The sequence below is a fragment of the Anolis sagrei genome, chromosome 5 (assembly GCF_037176765.1).
Source record: "Anolis sagrei isolate rAnoSag1 chromosome 5, rAnoSag1.mat, whole genome shotgun sequence".
Classification (NCBI taxonomy): Eukaryota; Metazoa; Chordata; class Lepidosauria; order Squamata; family Dactyloidae; genus Anolis; species Anolis sagrei.
In genome coordinates, this window is record NC_090025.1 from 165,067,473 (window position 1) to 165,089,988 (window position 22,516).

Below are 22,516 nucleotides of genomic sequence, written 5' to 3' on the forward strand. Positions count from 1 at the left end.
GTTGGGATACTAAATATTATCTTGTTGTAAAGTTCTGCGGGTCTGATTTTGTACTATAATGATACGTTAGTAGTTTTCTTCACTGTTCTATATCTGAGAGCTCAAGCAGCCAAGACGATATTTAATGCATTTCTTTTCCATTTCAGTATATTGATGCTGCTAGTGTTATTTATTGCCGTAATTGAAAATGATGTGGCAGAGACCTTAAATGAACCCAGAAGGTGGCAATAGGAAAGTTAAGGTGGCAGCTGTGCCAATTTGGATACTCGAAGCTTGCGTATTAAAACGTTCCTACTGCTGCAAGGCTATAAAATGACGCTTCCTGTAATAGAAGCGCAGAGGACTGCGTCACAGATGCTGGTGCGGACTTAAAGGGATGCTGACCTTATCGGTCTATAATAGGTTCAAGCACTGAGCTTGTCTCCACTCCACACACAGAAAATTGCTTTTAAGAAGTTTGCCTGCTTTTCCAAATGAGTATTTTCTTATTCAGCTTAGGAAAGTGCCAATCTCAAGGTTAAAATGAAAGAAAGAGAATACATGGAAGAAGTACTGATGACCAGTCAGTTGTAAGCAAAGCAAAGGGAGGGGTCCAATAAAGAGGAGGTTATAATATGAATCTAAACAACACTGCCGTGAACTGAAATCTTGCATATCGCAAAAGCTTTCGCAGACGCTGAAAGTATTTTTTGGTGAAAGATGAAACCATTAAAAACATAATAAGCTGCTGGATAAGGAACTGGACCATTAGTCTGTCTATCCAAGTGTTATCTATTTTTCCTGGCAAACAATTGAGGTCTTTCGTAGTACAAATTCCTTGCTCCTTTTTTGTTATTTAAAAAAGGGGACTAGTTAATTGAATTTTGAGCTCTTTCTAATCAAAGCATATTCCTCGTGATTTAATTATGATCCTTTTCCAATTAAATGTGTTTGGAACTTGTTGGGTTTTGTAGTTTAGCCATTCTGCTCTGTGTTGTAAGCAGGACCCAGGCATCATTTGGATGGAGGAGAAGGTGATACAATCCTGGACTCTTCTCCCATTCCGACACCACAATCCCTCATCCCACACATATATTCTCATGAGCTGTAGAAATAATTGTGTTGATTCTGAAATTATGACTGAGTACATTACGAGTCTGAAATGCATCCAAAATTGCTAATTTTGCTTAACACCCTGATTAATTATCCTGCATTGTTGTAACTTTTTGGTCATTAATATTCATTTAAAAATTCAATCTAATGTGGGAAATGATGAACATTGTGATTTGTATCAGTGTTTAATGCTGTGTTTGTTGATTATATGCCTTCAAGTAGCCTGTTGCCTAGGGCAATTTATTAATTTCATAGGATTTTCTTAGGCAAGGAAAACTCAGAGGTGGTTTTTCCAGCTCCTTTCTTTTAAATCTAGGTTACAGGACCTGGTAATTGTTGGTGGTCTCTCAGCTATGTACTGGCCTTGGTTAGCTTCCAAGATCAGATAGGATGTGATATCTTTAGGGCAGTGTTTCTCAGCCTTCCTAATGCCACATCCCTTTAATACAGTTCCTCATGTTGTGGTGACCCCCAACCATAACATTATTTTTGTTGCTACTTCATAACTGTTATTCTGCTACTGTTATGAATTATAATGTAAATATCTGATATGCAGGATATATTTTCATTCCCTGGACCAAATTTGGCACAAATACTCAATGCCCAAATTGGAATACTGGTGGGGCTGGGGGGGGGGGGTTGATTTGGTAATCTGGGAGTTGTAGTTGCTGGGATTTGTAGTTAACGTCCAATCAAGAGCATTCTGAACTCCACCAACGATGGAATATCACCAAACTTGGCACACAGAACTCCCATGACCAACAGAAAATACTGGAAGGTATTGGTGGGCAATCACCTTGAGTTTTGGAATTGTAGTTCACCTGTACCCAGAGAGCACTGTGGACTCAAACAATGATGGATCTGGACCAAACTTGGCACAAATACTCAATATGCCTGAATGTGGAGTTTGGGAGAGAATAGAACTTGACATTTGGAAGTTGTAGTTGCTGGGATTTATAGTTCACCTACAATCAAAGAGCATTCTGAACCCCACCAATGATAGAATTGGGCCAAACATCCCACACAGAACCCCCATGAACAACAACAGACCAACTGTGTTTTCTGATGGTCTTTGGCAACCCCTCTGACACCTCCTCATGACCACACAGGGGTCCTGACCCCAGATTGAGAAACACTGCTTTAGGGAAATGCTGCAAAACCACACATGCTCATCCTGTAAATTAGTAGTTCTCAACTCGTGTATCCCCAGATGTTTTGGCCTTCAACTCCCAGAGATCCTAACAGCTGGTAAATTGGCTGGGATTTCTGCGAGTTGTAGTCCAAAACACTTGGGGACCCACAGATTGAGAACCAATGCTGTAAATGTTATTACATATTACAAAACCCCACAAACCTCTTGTGATTTCCTTCTAAAAAGAACCCAGTCTAAACAGTAAACAATGAACCCACATAAAACTTATCACCCGAGTTGATATATTAACTGTGCATATTGATTTTATTCAACATCTTTGAGTTCTAACACTAAACAAGCAGTTTTCTATCCAACTTTTCACATTCTTTAACTAAATATATATATATATGTCACTTGCCAGATGCTGTTGCTGTCTTTCTTACATTTAATTAGCTCGTAAAATACCATCTTGTTAACAAAATGTGTGTTTTTGTCATTTACCTCCTGAAATGTAGTGTTGTTTCCCCCATTTCTGGCTTGGCTACATGGCTGGCAGCATAACCTATGATCTTCCAGTTTGGATGGTTTCTTTCTCCTCTTTATTGAAATTAGGATGAGCTGAGCTGTCCTGGTAGGGAGAAACAAGCCCTGTAGATATTTAAATATCATTTGCCCTTTTTCTCCTTGCTGCATCAATAATCTACTCTGGCTGTAATTATTACCCTTGATAATAATTGCTTGCCTTTTCTCTGGTCTGGTAGTCCTGGAGAGGAACACTGCAAGTTAACTCTGTGTGTTGCTTTATAATTTAATGCTTGGAAAAAATGCTGGTCTGACAACCGCAGAGTCCTCTGCTGAGGACTGACACATTCTAATGGGTAGAGGAAGGATGGCAGTATGTCATTATTTAGATGTGATGGAGCAGAATGCATTGACATCTCTAAGGCCTCTTTGGTCTCAAAGCAATAATCCAATTCACATCCATCAGAGACAATGGGTCTTGGCCTGGGCATGGTCCAAATGGAGATGATATAGCAACCTCACTGAAGGAAAGCAAATCTGCCTTTGGTCAGCGTTTGGCTGGAAGCATTTGTGCCTGTGACCTTGAGATCACTGGGGGAAAGGCCGGATAGAAATGTAATAAATGACATAACGTAATCTAACACTCCCAGTCTTTTTAATAGAAATGCCAGACAAAAACGATTTTACAGACATAACAGAAATACAGGAAATGTACTTCCTCTTGGGTGCAGCACCAGACCAGAGAAATATATCCATGACAGTTTTCTGTTAACTAAGTGGAAGATGTAGGCAGGTCAAAAGGCCATTGCCATAACGGAATTGGTCTATACCTCTACCACCCCTTCCTTATGCTGTATTCAAAGAAATAGCTGTGTTATTCAGTCCCAATATCAAAAGGGAAATGCAGTTGTTCGGAGGAAGGATCCTTGAGATTGTTTATTTCACTATCAGTTTTGGTGGATATTAACCCACTTCTTCAGGTGCAGTGATCAGATATGGACTAGGGTCATGTTTTTTATTTATTGTTATGTGTCTTCAAGTCATATTATGTAACCCATGACAAATCTATCACAGCACCCTTTTGGCAAAATCTGTTCAGCGGGGGTCTTGCCTTTGCCATTCTTTGAAGCTGAGAGTATGTGACTTGCCCAAAGTATCACAATAGGATTTTAGGGTTGAGATTTGAACTCTGGTTTCCCAGCATCCTAGTTCAACACTCAAATCAGTTTCAAATTATATTGAATTACAACTAATTTCTTGTATATAAACCTCATCAGGAGAAAGGCCTGATGGGGTTCATATACAAGAAATTATTTGGAATTCAATATAATTTGAAACAAACATTGGCAGAGATATGGAAAGGGGATCTAAATAACAATGATTTGGACAGTGAACACTGGATCAATTCAATCAAAAATATCAAGTATATAAGGATTAGAGAAACACAAAGGGAAACACTGATTAAATGGTACAGAACCCTAATTAAACTAGCGCACATAACTAAACAACCACAAAATTGGTTGTGGAAAAATTGGCTTCTATATACATATGTGGTGGGAATGCAATAGAGTACAAGATTTTTTATAATAAAATAAAAAAGGAAATGGAAGAATTGATAGGGCATAAATTGGTTTTGAATAAAAAAGAAATTTTCACCCAGAAATTAGACAAGAAATTAGACAAGAACAAAAACATCAAAGCTTTGGGGGGGGGGGGGGGGTTATAAAATACACGATAGTTGCCGCCCAAGCAACTGTGGCCTTGGGGTGGAAAGACCATAGAAAGTGGGAAGTTAAAAAAATGGTATGGTTACCTAGCAGACTTTATGCTTTAGAACTACATCTCTGAAAGAAGAGCCAAATATACATCATGCTGAATCAAGAAGACCTGGGTTTAAAAATGGGTAAGACTGATAGATAGATAGATAGATAGATAAAGTCAAAGGAAAAGAATAGATATAAAGAGCTGAACCATTCTCTTTCCACAACTGTTCAATTAAAATAATATTTGATTGAAGAAAAGTACTATTCCCAGAGGGTGGGGGAAGGGGGAGAGAGGGGAGGGGGAGAGGGGAGATAAAGGTGGAATAGCTAAGGATAAGAACACTATAAAAACAATATTTGATATGTATTCAGAAATGATATTATTCTACCTGTGTCGGCAATAAAAACATATATTTAAAAAAACCCACTCAAAGCAGTGTTTTTTATTAGGACCTCCGAAATCTGAGGAAGAGCCATTGATCATAGAGAGGAGGATGACTAACATCCCTGACTCTTTTATGGATGAAGCTGACAATGATTGTTCTATTGTAATTTATTGAAGAACTTTATTTTTACATCTTATATAGTTTTAACTGTCTGACTGTATGTTCCTTGATGCTTGACTGTTTGACTCATTCTTTTAGCCAATGTCTTTTATCTTGTTTTAATTATATGTATAAATGTATTAATGTTTTTTGATGGCATTGAATGTTTGCCAGTTTCATGTTTATGGTTGGAAGCCTCCCTGAGTCCCTTCGTGGAGAGAGGGTGGATTAAAAATAAACTTTTATTATTATTGTTGTTGTTATTATAACATCTGTGCTAGAAAATCATCTAGACCAGGAGTTCTCAGCCTTTTTGAGCCACGGAGCCCTTTTGAAGCAAAAGTTTTGAAGCAACAAATGTTTATATATTATATTATATATAATGTATATATATCAGGCATGGGCCGTGTCAGTGGCAGATGGATGGAGAGTGTTTGAATGAAATAATTCACACAGTGCAAAAGAAAAAAAAGAACAACACAATATTTAAAATGAAGAACTATTTTAAGCAATATAAACTTAACAGTATTGTAGTGGAAGACCCTAGGGGTCATCCAGTCCAACCCTCTTCTGCTATGCAGAAAATGCACAAAGCACCCCCAACAGATAGCCACCCAGCCTTTGTAGTAGTAGTAGTAGTAGTAGTAGTAGTAATAATAACCACCTCTAATACCCTAGGCATTTGGGAAGAGCCTGATATTGAGACGAACCCCAGACACTTGGATTTAATATACATGTGTGCTATGTTGTTATGTACAAATAAATCAATAATAATAATAATAACAACAACAATAGCAGCAATAATAGCAAAAGCTCCAGAAACCACCCAGTCCAACCCCTTCTGCCATGCAGGAAAAACATAATCAAAGCACTCCCTGAGCATGTATTTGTTACTCACATGTTTTTCTACTTGTTGCCCACTGAAATTGGTCTATCAAGTACAAAAAGCATCTTTCTGCTTGATAGTATTGACACACTAGCAGATGTTGTTGATCTGTTTATACAGAAGGTCTTTCTGGGCTGAATTGCAGTATCAATGCCAATAGCCCACAGTTAGAAATGAGGCATTTGGGATGGCTGAATTTGGATCAAGTGTTGTATGCAGTGAGTTAGCCATGGTATCTAAATTTTGTTATAACAAGACACAGTGATATTTGCCAATTTGGACAGTTGAAGAACGTTGTGGCTACTATGGTTGTGGCTACTACTAATGATGAATGTGTCCCTTCCAATACCAGAAGCATCATGCCTCTTTATATCAGTTGCTGGAGATGTTGAATAGGAGGGTTTTGTTGCTCCTGGTATGGATTAAAATTGTTAGAAGTGGCTTGTTGAAACACAAATCTACACAGCTGACTATATTCTGGTAGCATGGCTACAAGGACAGTCTTGACAAGTCCTTGCCCTGCAGAATTACCATTCTGCCACCTTGCAGCTATTTATGTGCAAGACAAACGGTAAACTGTTTTGTAGGTTAATCAATTTTTGAACTTACATGAAAGTAGATCTTCTTCTTTTGCTCTCCCACATTAGCATTACAAGGGTGAAATTAGTTTTGGAACTGCATGCTGGCCTTGTACCATTTAGTTTTGCGAGCGCAGCCTGGAACAGAGAAGAATCCATCATCGTCTGCGCCCACCAGCTGTACTGTCTTTAATCACAGCCCCATTGTGACATTGCTGGAGATAAAACTATCGTTTTCTGATGAGAACTGTCCTGTAGTTAGTCTTGCCAGCTTTCTGATGGTTTTTATCGGCTGTTTGTCTGCCTAGCCATGATTATATGTGCCTGAGTAGATGATGGCACATTTTGGACTGCTGGGAATACGATGAAATGTGTTTGGGTTGACTTTGAATTACTTTAATCTCCTTATGACAATAGTGGAACTCAGAGCAAAAATCCTCCTCAAGAGGCTAAAGTCTATGATGTAGGAGACTGCACTCCCAATGTGGTATTGGTTCAAAGTGTGGGCATTTACAATGAGGAGAACACATTTGCTGCCTCTATGGGAAAGCTTTAAAAATTACTTGGCAATGCAGGATAGGGATTGTGGGACAGTGTAGCCCAAAAATTTAACTCTGGGTTTGTAATGCCTCAGGATCATGTTGTTCCTGGCTGTGTTTTCTGATTTTTCCCATCAGTTAAAACAGAGCCAGCCAACTGTAGCCCCAAGAAGACCTTGGAGGGCTCCATTGTAACAAACAAACAAACAATCAATCAATCCATAATACGGGCATTATAATTGAGAAAAACTTCTCCTTAGTGAACACACACCTCCTTTAATAGGATATAAACTAGATATAGATGTATCTGCACTGTAGAATTAATGTAGTTTGACATCACTTTGACTGCTATGACTCAGTGCTATGATATCATGGGAGCTGTAGTTTTGGTGAGGCACTCTTTGTCAGAAAAGGCTTAAGACCCTGTGGTGCCAAACTGCCTTAATGTTACAGTATAAATTCCAGCTAAGTCTATGATTCAATCTTTTCTGCTTCCACAAGGAGATTGCCTCAAAGATACAGCAGGACCATGGTTTTTGCTGGGATTTGTTTACAGAATCCTTCATGGATTTGTTGATAATGAAGTTCCATTATATACAATAGTGTAATAAAATGGCATATCTTATGTAAATTAGCAAGCAACTCAAATGAATGACAGAGAGAGCCTGAGAATCTGTGCAATGGCATTTGGGTATGCCTACACATCAGTCTCATGCTTGGTGCATGGCAAAATCTAGGTTTGCTTTTCGGATTTCCCCCCCCTCAAAATATGTAGCTAGTTTCCGCAATGGGTGCAGAACATATGGATATGGAGGGCCAACTGCATATTCTTCACTAATCACAAAACAAAGCACATTAAATGAAAAAATGTGAGAAAGATCCCATGCAATTACAAACTATCTTCTTCCACTTAGGAAGCACCCCTGCCATTTTTTTTTTTTACAAAAAATGAAATGAAAAGGAGGAGTTGGCTAACATATTATCCAGTTTGATCTGTAGAGATGCACATTACACATTATCAGAGGCGGCTCAACCCATTACGCAAAGTAAGCATTTGCAGTATAGTTCATTTTGCCCAGGGGCACTCTTGAAGCGCTCTTGGGGGAAAATAGACCTTGACATATGCGAGTTGTAGTTACTGGGATGTATAGTTCACCTACAATCAAAGAGCATTCTGAACTCCACCAATGATGGAATTGAACCAAATATGGCACACAGAACTCCCATGACAAACAGAAAATATATATCAGTGATTGGTTGGGCGGGGCGGGGGGGGGGGCAAAATAGTGTTTGCTTACTGTTGAAAATTACCTAGGGCCGCCTCTGCACATTATGCTACCTTTTGGCAAGGAAAAGACAAGAAAGGGTTTAGATTTGCAATTTTTGAAGCCCCTAGGGCTTGACTACTTTCCTTATGGCGCCATTCTTGGCTGGATGATTGCCTGCTGCTAGCTCCTAAAACAGACATAAATTGTGCAACAAATTCTTGCAGGGGATATACTTTTTCACTTTGTGGTTTGCTCTGAAAATTCAAGATCACCTTTATAACTGTGCAGGTTTTATTTTTCTGTTCCTCCATATCCATTGTGTAACCTAAATTCACTTCTCTTCTCCATCAGAGTCCATCCATTCATTTATTTTTAGTGTCCCCTGCCGGCTGATTTCATTTTGTTCTCTCAGGCTTTTCTTAGTTCTCCCTCAGCTGTATGAAATTCTCTTTTTAGGAGCCTGTTTCTCTGCAGCAAGTCATTCACTTGGGAATTTCAGTTTTTCTTTTTCCAGTGAATTCTCTCCCCTTAACAAATAAAACTGGGGAGAGAATCCAGGGGAGAGCATCATTTCCGCCTCTGCCATCCAGCTCCAGCTTTGCTCCTTCATTTTGAAGAAAATCAGAGAGCATGTATCCTATTTCATTTCACAGCAACATTGTGTTTTCATCCTGCAGGTGCCGCTATTATTTCAAGGCTCAGATTTTGTGTGGAGCGGAGCTGAGCTGAGTGCTGTCAACTTTCCCTGAAGTGCCTGAAGGTTACAGATCCTTGGTGCTTTTCAGAACTTCTTGGAATCTCACTAGATCCAGCCCTTGAGGACAGATGTAGGATGACAAAAGTGACACATTTTCTGTACTCCTTGTTCCTTTCACCTTACTTCCTTTTAACTCCCATTGGGCAAATTCTTCTGGTTCTTCTGAATATATTATTTGAAACTGGAGACATATTGGCATTCTCATTCAATAAGATACCTCCAGAGTTGTGTTGCACACAATTGCAAATAGAACTGTTTATGGGTTGTTGTAGATTTTTCCGGGCTATATGGCCATGTTCTGGAGGCAATTTTTCTCCTGACGTTTCGCCTGCATCTATGGCAAGCATCCTCAGAGGTAATGAGGTCTGAACCACCTAAACTGGGCTCTACAGGCCAATGGATACTCCACCTCAGACATCAGAAGAGCTGCAAGACCAAGAACAAGCCACGAGAGTAAAGATGAAGATCCACCCAGAGGAAAAGTGTTCCTGCCATACATCAAGGGAACCACTGACCGCATAGGGAAACTGATGAAACACAACATACAAACCACTTACAGACCCACCAAGAAAATCCAACAAATGCTACGTTCAGCAAAGGACAAGAGGGATCCTCTCACCTCTGCAGGAGTCTACCGTATATCATGCAGCTGTGGACAAGTCTACATAGGGACCACCAAACGCAGCGCCCAGACACGCATCAAGGAACATGAAAGGCACTGCAGACTACTTCAACCAGAGAAATCAGCCATAGCAGAGCACCTGATGAACCAACCTGGACACAACATATTATTTGAGAACACAGAAGTGCTGGACCACTCGCACAACCACCATGTCAGACTACACAGAGAAGCCATTGAAATCCACAAGCATGTGGACAATTTCAACAGAAAGGAAGAAACCATGAAAATGAACAAAATCTGGCTACCAGTATTAAAAAACTCAAAAATTACAGCAGAAAAACAACAGAGGGGAAACAAACAGGCACATGAAATCACCCTCAACAAAAGATTCCCCCCAGGCGCTACCAAGCCATTGAATGCAAATCAAGGTGATCAGCTGAAACATTCACAGCTAGCCCCAGCAAACAAAAGTCCTTTGTCTCACCCTGGTCATTCCACAGATATATAAACCAATTTTTCGTAGTTCCAACAGACCTCATTACCTCTGAGGATGCTTGCCATAGATGCAGGCGAAACGTCAGGAGAAAAATTGCCTCCAGAACATGGCCATATAGCCCGGAAAAACCTACAACAACCCATGGATTCCGGCCATGAAAGCCTTCGACAATACATAGAACTGTTTATGCTTAATTATGATATTCATCATCCCATCTGGTCGCTTCTGGAGTGACCAGAATTATCACAGGATGTCTATGCCCTACACCACTGGATAAATTACACTGTTTAGCCGGTATTGTACCACCTGACATCTGCTGGGAAGTAGCAGCCAATAAATAAAGGACCAAGGAGACATCTCTGGCCCATCCCCTGTTTGAATACCAACCACCACACCAATGCCGTAAATAAAGAAATCGTTTTCTAAGATCTACAGAGATATTAGCAGGAACACCTCAGCAAGTGAGAGTCAAAAAGTGGCAGGCTAAAACCCAGAACCTCAAGCCATGGCTGACACTGAATGAGAGACACCCTCCTGGGTACACAGAAGACTGGGCACTCTGGCACCATGAGATGCAGAGCCAACCTTAAGAAATGGGGCCACAAAGTGGAGTCCACGACATGCGAGTGTGGAGTAGAGCAAACCACAGGACACCTATTACAATGCAGTCTGAGCTCTGTCGCATACATAATGGAGAACCTTCTTAAAGTAACACCAGAGGCACTCTGCCAGCTACTGGTCAAAGGATATTTAAAATAATGCCAAGTTTTTAAACTTAGTACTTTTCAAATACATTACAACTGCACCCTCGGCTTGCTACCAATATGATAAATAGATACCATCCCTGGTGCATTTGCAGGCATAACTAAGTTAAAGCCCCAAACAAAGAAGCTCTTGTTTACAAATAGTTTTAAACCTGTCCAGCCCCCCTTTGTTCCTTGTCTTTTGTCCATCTGGGGTTTTTAAAAGCAGCATCTTAATTGGAGAATAATAATAGTAATAGTAATCATCATTATCATCATCTTTATTTGTATTCTGCCACATCTCCCCGATGGGACTCAGGGCGGATTCCAACAAAAAATGGCAAACATTCTATGCCATAACATATTCAAAATACAAGTACAAATAACAGACCAACCAGTACCAAAATAAACCAACATAAACACACATAAACCTGCATCTAAATATATGAGGACTAGAGACACACACTTTCAGGTTACAGCACAATGCTGGTAGTAAACAATACAATAAAAGCTTGAGCTAGAAAAAACAATCTGCTCTAACTGATCCTATTGTAGCCATGTATGGCACTTGGAACTTATTGGATAAAAGGCAGGATCTTATCATTCCTTTATACATTCTTTGATGCTAGGTGTTCAACCCTGGAAATGTGTTTTCCATGCTCTCAGAGAGGGAAGAAAAGACTGCATGATTCTAGCCATGTTTATAAATCCTTGCAGTAATCTAAGCAGACCTGTTTCACAACCAATTTTTAATTGAGCTTCAGTGTTTAGCCCAACAGCATTTAAAAATAAATGAGTGCATCTGTTGTATCATCTAATCATTTGATCATTTTCAGATGCTTTGAAGAAAAGTTATTATTTTACACACTCTCTATTCAGAAATGAAAGAGGCATCATCCAATACTCAACATGTTAAAAATGTATTTTTGATTCCAAGGAACACATAGGGATGTCTTTTGTCTTCCTGCTTAAATCAATGGGGCTTTAGCAGGGTACTTCCATGCATACCTTGTAATTAATCAATTTTCTTCAATAATGAAGATAAGACTACATTATGGCTTTAGTGATAAAGTCACTCCTTTTAGAGTGCAACTGTAACTTTTTAGTTAACTATTTCATTAACTGGCTTCACTAAACAATGTGTGTGTTGGGGGGAGGGTATCACATGCTGGTGATCCACAAAATCCATAGGCACATCAACAAATGCTTGCCGGGACAGCCTTCTGTCTGAAAATGTATGTCCACACTGTGAAAAGCAATGCGGATCCAGATAAAGTCTCTACAGTTATTTGCGGACCCACTGCCAAGACTCTACCCTTGGAAGGCAATCATACTCTGCCACAAGTGATAGCCCATGATGATGATGATATGATGATGATTACATGCTGAGCATATGATGCTAAATGAAAATATATGTATTTTTGAAAGGGAACTAAAATAAATAATTCTCGTTCGTGAGGAAATGGGGAAATTTAGGGGAAATATGTGCCTTATTAGTTTCAGTGGTGCCCTAGACTCAGTGAAATAGGGTAATTCTGCTCTGAGGACTGGGTTGAAGGAGAATCTGGTGGTATAGGTATGCTCTTAGCCTGTAGGCATACTCTATATTGAACTTTTCCGGAACTTGTAGTGTTACTCATACACTGAGCTTACTCCAGGACTTAAAAAAATACCATGGGCTCTCAGTATCCATTGGGATTTGGTTCCAAGACCCCCATGGATACGAAGATCCATGAATGATCAAGTCCTATAATATACAATAGCACAATCATATAGTGACCCTTATATAAAATGATAAAAAACGCAAATGAGTGCCAGAGGGCTCCTGAGAATCAGTGAATTGTTGAGAGGTTACAACAGGATATGCCTACACATCGGCACACTGCTTGGCATGTGGTAAATTAGCTTTTTGGATACCTCCCCAAGATAATTTTCAAACTATCGTTGGATATGGATGGTTGACTTGATGAGCATTTTCAGAATGCCTACTGAAGGCAATTTTAAATAAATTGTGCACAGTAAAATTTTTTACGTCTGTCTGTACCTTTCTGAAATGGCATTCTTAACTTGTTTTCTGGATGCCCTGTGTACCGCTAATTACCCTACCAGAAACTAAAAATGCAAGGCTATATGTGGAAAGTCTTGCAAAACACCCTATGGTGCCATCTTTTATTTCTAGCAGTTTGTGGTTTGGCATTCAGAGTTAGGTTCTTTTAAACATGACATCCCCTTTGTTTTGTGTCACCACAAGTAATAACTGTCCTGCAGCTTGCACATGGGACTGCTAAACCAATGTTTCCTTCCTAGTCACTAGACTGACAAAGAAAGTTTCTTCAGTTGCCTATTACACAATGCAAAGCTTAGAAAGTTAATTTCTGGAATTATAATTCTTAAAACCCTACCTCCTGCACTTCATTGGTGTAACAAATAGCTTTACTTTCAAAAGTTACTCTATAATGGCACTTAAAGGATCTTAAGAGATTTCTGGGAGATAGAAAAAGAAAACTATTCCTTACAGATACACATCTAGTAACAGGGAATGAATGAATTGCTGTATATAGTAATGTATATAGTCATTTGGGAGTGCCTACCACAACACAACCTGCAGCTCTGAGTCCACAGAGTGAAGAGCGGGGCAGCCAGGGAGACACAGTTCCATTGTGTCTCCTGCAACATCACTTGGGAGTTCCAATATAAGAATAGACATGGGCCCAAAATTTGTTCCATTTACTTCATTTGTGTTTCCTTTTCATACCATCCATTCGGATGGCACGAAATGGAAAGGCCCCTCCTGAAACAAAAATGCAATTGATATGAAAGGCAGGTGGGCCTGTCTTTCAGATGGATTGTGTACGGCCTGCCAGGGCCTGCAGCTGAGCACCACGTAAGGAGTGCTCCTTACTTGGTGCTTGGCTGCAGGTCCTGCCAGGTCCGGGTACACAGACTCAAAGCCTGCACCTGTAGGCCTGGGCTCTTTGGGCCTATGAGTGAAGTCTCTCTCTCTCTCTCTCCCCCCCCCCCACCTCCAAAATGTAAAAGAAATGAAAACGAAAAACAAATATCTGACCTCCCAATTTTGGTGTCAGGTTTCTGTATTGTATATTATGTTTGTACATTTTTGACATCAGCTGTACATGCATCCTTTCTGGACAGATCATAAATTAAACCTCCATGGCTGTCATCACCTGGTGAGTGTGTTTTTTAATCTGAAACATTGGGCTGTTAGCATAAATGCTTGCCAGGCATGGACCCTCCGTATCTGCAGTTCTAGTCTGAATTCGACCTCACAGATCTGATCAAAATCCATAATTTTGGCCCTCAAACCTGCCCTTCTCATACATGAGCTATACTTATATATGGGACTTTCTAAGGACCTCATCACATTGAGGACAAAAAAGCAAGCGACAGTGGAGAGATTCGCTAGACAGCATGGTGAATCCAATGGGCAGTGGGGGAAACCATCGCCACTGCCCCGCAAGGCCTACATTGCCGCTTTTCCCATTACACAAGAGAAAGCATTGCCACTTGGTTTTGCTCCAGGCTTCCCCATTCTACTCAATGAGAACATGGGAAACCTCCTGTGTTCTCAGGGCTCCATCCTAGGATGCTTCCAGGATGGAGCTCCATCAGAAGTATCCCTACATCATATGATGGGCTCCGATGGGCTCAGCCCTTACTCCATCCAGGAAGTGTCCTTGGACAGAGCCAAGACCTCGTCAAGAAAGTATGTGTGAAAGCTCTGTGGCTCACTACAAGCTTCTGAAAGAAGTCCACCTCATGAAGAGGAACACTTTTTCATTTGATGCTCAGAATTGCAGTCCAACAACATTGTGAGGGGCAGACTTTGCCAACCCAAGACCCAGACATTTCCCCTGCCTTTGGTCATGTATACCACCAGCTAACAAAGCTTGACCCATTTACCCAGTACTCCTTGCAGTTTTTCAGTACAAAAAAGTTGCCCATTTCAACTCCATGCTCTCAAACTTTGTGGGTACAAATGCTGATATTCTGGCAATGAACTTCTGTTTCTGGAAAACATGAAGTAATCGCTAGGTCTTTCTTCTGTTTCTCTGAATGTCAAGATTTTTCTTTTTGCTCCCAGTAGGGTTTCCAAACTTCCCTCCCAATGGAGGATGGATTCATTCGCTTTATTCCCTAAACTTAACTTAAAGGAGGCTATTTTTATATGTTCCATGACAGTTGTTCTCTGATAAATGTATTATGTTTCCTTTTCCCCCCACAAGAGGCATTGAACATATTCAACCTGATTGCAAAGTAAAAAAAATAAAATTCTGAAGACTGGAGGAGAAATTATGGTGGATGACCTGAATGAGTGGATCTGCAAAGATTACTTTTTGGATACAGATATCAGGCAATGGTCATGCTCCATATGGGACTATTGTCCTAAAGCGGGGAGGGGAGCTACATTTCAAAATTGGGGATTTTATTTATTTATTTATTTACGATATTTTGATCCCGCCCTTCTCAAGCCCGAAGGGGACTCAAGGCAGCTTAAAGATTGGCAGCCATTCCATGCCATAACAGTCCACAATATACAGTTAAAACATTTAAAACAACATTATAAAACAATATAAAAACCATTAAAAACATAGTAACCAATGTCTTCCTGTTAATCTCATTTTCCAGTAGCATTGTCTAGGCCATTCCATGTTTCAAACTTACATTATTCCATGTTTGTCTATTGCACTGTATTTCCAAAAGCTTGTTCAAAGAGCCAGGTTTTTAATTTTTTTTCTTGCAAGATTAGGAGGGAAGTGGGTGATCTAATATTCCTAGGGAGGGAGTTCCACAGCTGAGGGGCCACCATTGAGAAGGCCCCGCCAGATGCACCTGCGAGGAAGGCGGGATCAAGAGCAGGGCCTCCCCAGACAATCTTAAATTCCTAGATGGTTTGTAGGGAGATATACGTTAGGACAGGTAAGCTGGGCTGGAACTGTTCAGGACTTTATTGGCTAAATCCAGCACTTTGAATTGTGTCTGGTAGCAAACTGGCAGCCAGTGGAGTTGGTACAACAGAGGAGTTGTATGCTCCCTGAGCGCTGCTCCGGTTAGCAACTGGCCGCCACCCACTAAAGGAGCAATGTGGATGGAGGCCATTTTCTCCAGGCATATGAGCAAGTGCATTGTAATTTCTGGATCCTCATGCTAAAATAAACCTGTCTTAAAAGTGCCTTAGGATTTTCTTCCCTTTTTGTACTAAGAAACATATAGATCTCTTCAAAACTATATTTGGATACTGATTTATCTATCACGACTATTTCCTGTGGAATCCAGGGATAGAGATGTATAGAGAATTCTCAGACAGAAAAACAAATATTTCACAAAACTATGGAGAGAGGGGATGGTTACAATGTTAGGGTTTTCTGTCATGCCTCTTCATTCTTCTTTCAACTTCAAATTCTCTTTCTCCACCCCACCTTTTATTTGCTTCCTCATCCAGTCTACTTTATACCTGCACTTTAAAAAAGGGATCAATAAACATAAAATAACTTCTACCTTTTGTTGATTTTGTATGCAAAACCTGGTGCACCTGAATCACTGCACATTTTCATGTCTCCCAGTCCAGTCCCCTATCCCCTTTAGTACTATTATTTTTTAAATCGTTAACTGTTCTGGCTGCAAGATGTGTTTGTTTTATCTAATACATTATCCCATTATGTGTGCTTTTCTCCCTGCTGAGTGCTTTTACAGCACTCCAGACCTACTCCAGTTGGAATGAAACAACTGTTAATACACTCAGCTCTGTTCCAAAAGCTCATTCTTAACATTTTCTATGGTAAAAATCCTGCAAAAGTGACTGAGATTAGGCCCAATGCAGGGCTAATGTCAAGTGAATGAGAGATGGGGCTTCTGCTTCTGTGCAGAACGGGATTTGCTTGTATTACAAACAACAACACTTGCTGAAATCTTTTCGACATAACCATTAAAGGAGAGGCTCGTGATCTTTATTTTATTTTACTTGGTAAAACAAACCCAAAACGAAGTAGGCTGTGCAGGATGTTGACTGGAGTATCTGAGCAGAAATGGGCAGACATGGAGCTCACTCAAGGTGGATCTACATTAGGCATCCTCAAACTGTGGTGCTTCAGCTGTTTGGGCTTCCAACACCCAGAATTCCTGGACATTGAACAGGCTGGCTAGGGCTTCTGAGAGTTGAAGGCCAAAACAGCTGGAGGGCTAAAGTTCAAGGATACCGGAACTATATTATAGAATCAGTGTGGTTTGATAGCACTTTTAACTGCATTGTTCAGTACTATGGAATCCAGGGAGTTGTAGTCTGAAGAGGCACCAGCAATCTTTGGCAAAGTTTAAAGACCTTGTAAAACCACAGCCCATGATTTCCATAGCATTGAGCCATGGCAGTTAAAGTGATGCCTAGCTGCATTAATTATACAGTGTAGAGCAGGCATGAGCAAACATTGCCCCCCAGGTGTTTTGGACTTCAACTTCCATAATTCCTATCAGCTGATAGGGAGTTGTGGGAGTTGAAGTCCAAAACACCTGGAGGGCCGAAGTTTGCCCATACCTGGTGTAGAGGTACCCTTGGTGACCTTGAGCCAGCTGCTATTTTCCTGCCTAATCTGCTTTATATTGTGTCAGTGGGAGCCAGTTGAATGCTAGGAAGGGGGGAGCTATAGATGCTATCCTGAGCTCCAGTGCTACCATTTTGTCTACAATGGCAGGCACTGGGTAAGACAAATGGTGCAGCAACAAGAAATTCCCATTGTCTGGCATAGCAAGCTGTTAGACTACATTAGCCAAGGAACCTTCACCTATTACTTGCCCTGATTTGAAAGATTGCATTGCTCAGGGGACACATTTGTACTTCTTGGCTTTGAGCCCCTTTACACTAAGACAGGGCTCTACGGAGGAAAGATGCATTATAATCAATATGTAAAGTGGCATTTAAGTAAACAGATAAAGGTTGGTTATTCTGTGTCAGACTTTGCCACAAGTGATAATTTGTTTCTGGATTGTGTTGTATGTTTAAGCTAAATCCACTACACAGTTGGCTCTCTATATGCACAGATTCTGCATCCATAGATTCAACCATTCACAGCCTGGAAATATTTTTTTAAAAGTCAAGCAAACTTCGATTTTGCCATTTTATATAAATGCTTTCATTTTATTACACTACTATCTTGGGACCTGGCAGTGCCCAGGTTATTTGAGAAAGGCATTATTTGCCGGTTTTCCAAGTTTAGTCTAGATCCAATATCAGCTGGGTTCAGTGCGTGCGGGTGAACTACAACTCCCATATGCAAGTCCCATCATCCATGGTCCATCATCCTTCAAACCAGGATGTAGAGTGGGTCATGAGGGCTCTGTGTGCCAAGTTTTGTCATGGTACATCACTGGTGGGGGTTGCAGTGGTATTAGAAAATGAGTGAAGGTACTGCAAGTCCTATCATCCATTGTCCATCCTCACTCAAGATCAAAAATGGGCCATGGGGCGTCTGTGTGCCAAGTTTGGTCCATGTCCTTCATTCGTGGGGGTTCCAGTGGTCTCAGGAAGAGAGTGAAGGTACTGCAGATCCCATCATCTGTGGTCCCTCATCCCCCAAACCAAGTGGAAGCCAATCAGAAAGCTTCTGCATACCCACAATACAAACATACATACAAAGATATATAGATAAGATATATAAATATATAGAAGATAGATTGTATTTCATCGGACATGAGCATCCACGGATTTTGGTATCCACAGGGCGTCCTAGAACCAAATCCGAGGCGATACCAAGGGTCCATGGTAAATTTATTTGTTAATATTTTAGGAAGTTATTCTCATATGTTGCCATGCTTCTCTATAACTTTGAACAAGGATCACTTTCCAATTTAGAGTTGCTAGAGTGAAAATTAGAAGAGAAAGATTTATACGATCTGAAGAGAAACCAGAGTAGAAGAGAGCTCTTGTCTCTTTTAAGGTTGTATAGAAAAGGGAATTTCAGAAAGTATTGTTTGTTACTTGCTTCTATGATTAGCAACAGTTGCTGAAATTCCCTCTTTTGTACAAACCAATAAAGCTCTCTCCAGTTTTCAACCAGTTGTCTCATGTAGCAGAAGGTGAGGATAGAGGCAGAGCCTGAAAACATTTGTGTTAGTATTAATATGGCAACAACTTTAAAGGTAGTGGTATGAGCCCTCCGCCTGAAGCACCCAAGATGCACAGAGAAAACATGACAAACATTGTGTGGAAATTCTGCAGAAAATGCAGTATCCCAGTTCAGGACTGAAAGCCAGGAGTGGGAAGTTTTATGCATTCTGTGCACAGTTGTGACAGTGCACAGATCTTAGCTTTCATTTTAACATGCAAATATCAAAAGAACTATATAACTACAAAGAAGTATTTGAACATGTGGGTCATGTGAGATGAACTCTCAAGAGGCCAAGAGGAAATGGAGCAGGATTTCGGTGATAAGGTTTTGAGAGCAGGGAATTTGAATTACTTTGATCCAGCAATCTGATTTCTTTCTGTAACGCAAACTCATTCAGCCCTAATAATTGACCAGAGCTTCTCTCTGCCATCTTCTTTTGCCATTCATTTATCTGACTCATTGCGTCAGAAGCAGGGAAGTTGCAGAATGTGTGTGTAGTGATAATGGGGGGAGAAAAATAGGGCAAAATAATGGAATCTTTTGCTTGGAGGGAATGGCTGGCTGGAATCCTGAACAGGGGGAATATAGTTGCAGGAGGTAAGTTGCTCCTGGGAACATCCTTCATCAGCACCCCAAAAAAGTAAATGTGTTGGGCTTGTGCTGCACTGGTACACTGAAGTCAGGAGCATTGGGAGAGGACTGGGAGTAAACATTGGTATGTTTAGTATGGTGAGTAATAGAGTTCCAGTCTGTCTACTTCTGGGTCTTTATATTGTTCAAACCATGGATGAAGGAGGGAGGAGTATCCCCAAAGGCTCCCCAAATGGAGCAGGATTTCTCAAGTGGAACAACAAATTAGGATGGTGAGAAAAAAAAAGGAAAATGCACAGTCTTGAAAAATTGCACAGATATAGAATCATAGAATCATAGAGTTGGAAGAGACCTTGCAGGCCATCCAGTCCAACCCCCTGCCAAGAAGCAGGAAAATTGCATTCAAAGCACCCCAACAAATGAAGGCTACGTGATACTAGCTTATGGTGAGAATGATTTTAACTGCTGTAGCTCTTGAACACTTTTTGTTGCCTGTCCTGCTCCCAGTTCTGTGTTGAAGTGTTACCAGTTCAGCTGGGTTTAACCCAAATCCTGGGTCCATTTACCTGCATTGCTTTCATGTTCATTTCCACAGTGAACTGATCCAGAAGCAATTCAGCCTCTTTCCCAATTTCTCTCTGCTCCACCTCTGTGAGGACCTGTTCATATCTGCCATTCCAGATTTTGGACATAAAATCTAAGGAAATGGGATGTTGCTGACCCAGCAAATGTGCCATTGTAGACGGCAGATAAAGCCATTATGTTTTCAAAGTTTAGCCTGCATAAACCAACCATCTCATATAGAGAAAATGGATGCATCTTTCTTCTCAAATGTTCTATATTCTGCAGAGGTTGAGAAATCCATTTTTGGGACTACAACTCTCAGAACCCCAAGCCAGCATGGACAGTATTTGTGTTGACTTAGGGATTGAAAGTTAGTTAAAAAAAATAACAATTCTGAATTCTTGTTTGGTTGGTTTGTAGGTGCAGGCTGAACATCTTTTATCTGGAATTTGAAATACTCCAGAATCATCTACATGGGTGATTGAGATACTGATGCATTTGCTTTCTGATGGTTCAGTGTGCACACAATCTCCGTTTCATGCACAAACTTGTGAAAAATATTGTTTATGCAATGACCTTGTCTATAAGGCGTATATGAAACATATATAAACATGCTTAGACTTGGGTGTCACCTCCAAGACATCTCATAATATATGTACAAACATCCCAAAACCTGAAAAAACCTCAAAAATCCCAAACATTTCTGTTCCCAAGCGTTTAGCACAAGGAATACCCAACTTTTGACCTGCATTGATTTTTTTTCCCATGGTGAGTGACTTCAAACAGAGTATCCCCACCTGCTGGTTGAAGTGATAGTTTATTTTCTCACTTCAATCCACTGCATGTATAGATTAGACCTACATTATGTGGCACAAAAATATAAGATTCTCTCATTGTGTATAATGAGCAAAAGGATCATGAAACACCAAGTGTGACATTGGTCACCTACTCTGTATTGAAACACAATTTCTTGGTCGGTTCTTTCAAAAAGTATTTGACTATAGTGCCTATCCTCCTCAATCAGTATGTGTGTGAGGATGATGGATATTCCAATATCTCTGGAAGGCAGTAGAGCAGAAGTAGATTCCATTTTTTGGAGTGCCATTGGTGGCTTTAAAAGTGAAGCAGTGTTGGGCTGACTTACTCCACCCAACAGTTCAGTTAAATCCATGTGAGTTATGAACCCTTCCAGAAGTCTGCTTGGTGAGTTTCCAAGTAACCTTCTCTGATGGTTCCTTCTAGGTGTGCTTGATTACAACTTTTACTATCCCCAGTGATTGCAAATGATGGGAGTTGTAGTAAAATGCACCTGGAAAACAGCTTTAATGAGAAACTGTTTTTTTAGCCCATAGCTAGTAGGTGACATCATATCACATTCCACATTGGGTCAATGTAAATGTGGTTTCTGGTGAAACAGCAACATCATCTTGGTACCAAGCAGTGCAATTTGGGCAAACAAACAGCCAGGTGTTAAGTGGTTTACAACACACATCAAGGGAAATAATCTTCTTTTTCAGTTTTTCTTTGGCTTCCCTTTATCTCCAGGGAAATTCCTGCAGGGTTAGCCATTAACTAGGCCTTGCCATATCTTATCTTAGTCAAACTTAGGGAAAAGCAATGGAATTGCTGCAGAGCGAAACCAGAGAGAGAATGTGTCCTTCATGCAATCACCTGTTTGCCACAAGAGGAATGAACAAATGCAGCTTGCCACAGGTTCTTGGACAGCGACTCCCATCAGTCACACCATCGACACAGGCAAAGCCTTCATTTTGCTCACCTTAATGCCATAACATTTCATTCTCTGATGAACAAAGCCTAAGATTATTTCTTAGCCCTCAAGCAAAATGGGCCTTTATAACTTAAGAAGGGTGGGGGAGAATACTTTTTTTTGAACTGTAGCTCCCCAAATTCCTTAGCCAACATGGACACTTGTGGGATTGTGGAGACAATAGTCCAAAACAAAACAAAACCTCCAAATGCTGATATAATAAATTCTCAACCTAGTGCTAGCTATATAGTACAGAATTGGTCTCTTTATGACAACTCACAAGGGAGTTGTGTTGGGTTGTTGTGAGCTTTCCAGGCTGTATGGCCATGTTTCCAAAGCATTCTCTCCTGATGTTTAATTTGCATCTATGGCAGGCACCCTCAGAGGTTGTGAGGTCTGTTGGAAACTAGGAAAATGAGGTTTATATATGTCCAGGGTGGGAGAAAGAACTCGTCTGTTTGAGGTAGGTGTGAATGTTTCAGTTAGCCACCTTGATTAGCATGTAATGGACTATCAGTTTCAAGGTCTGGCTT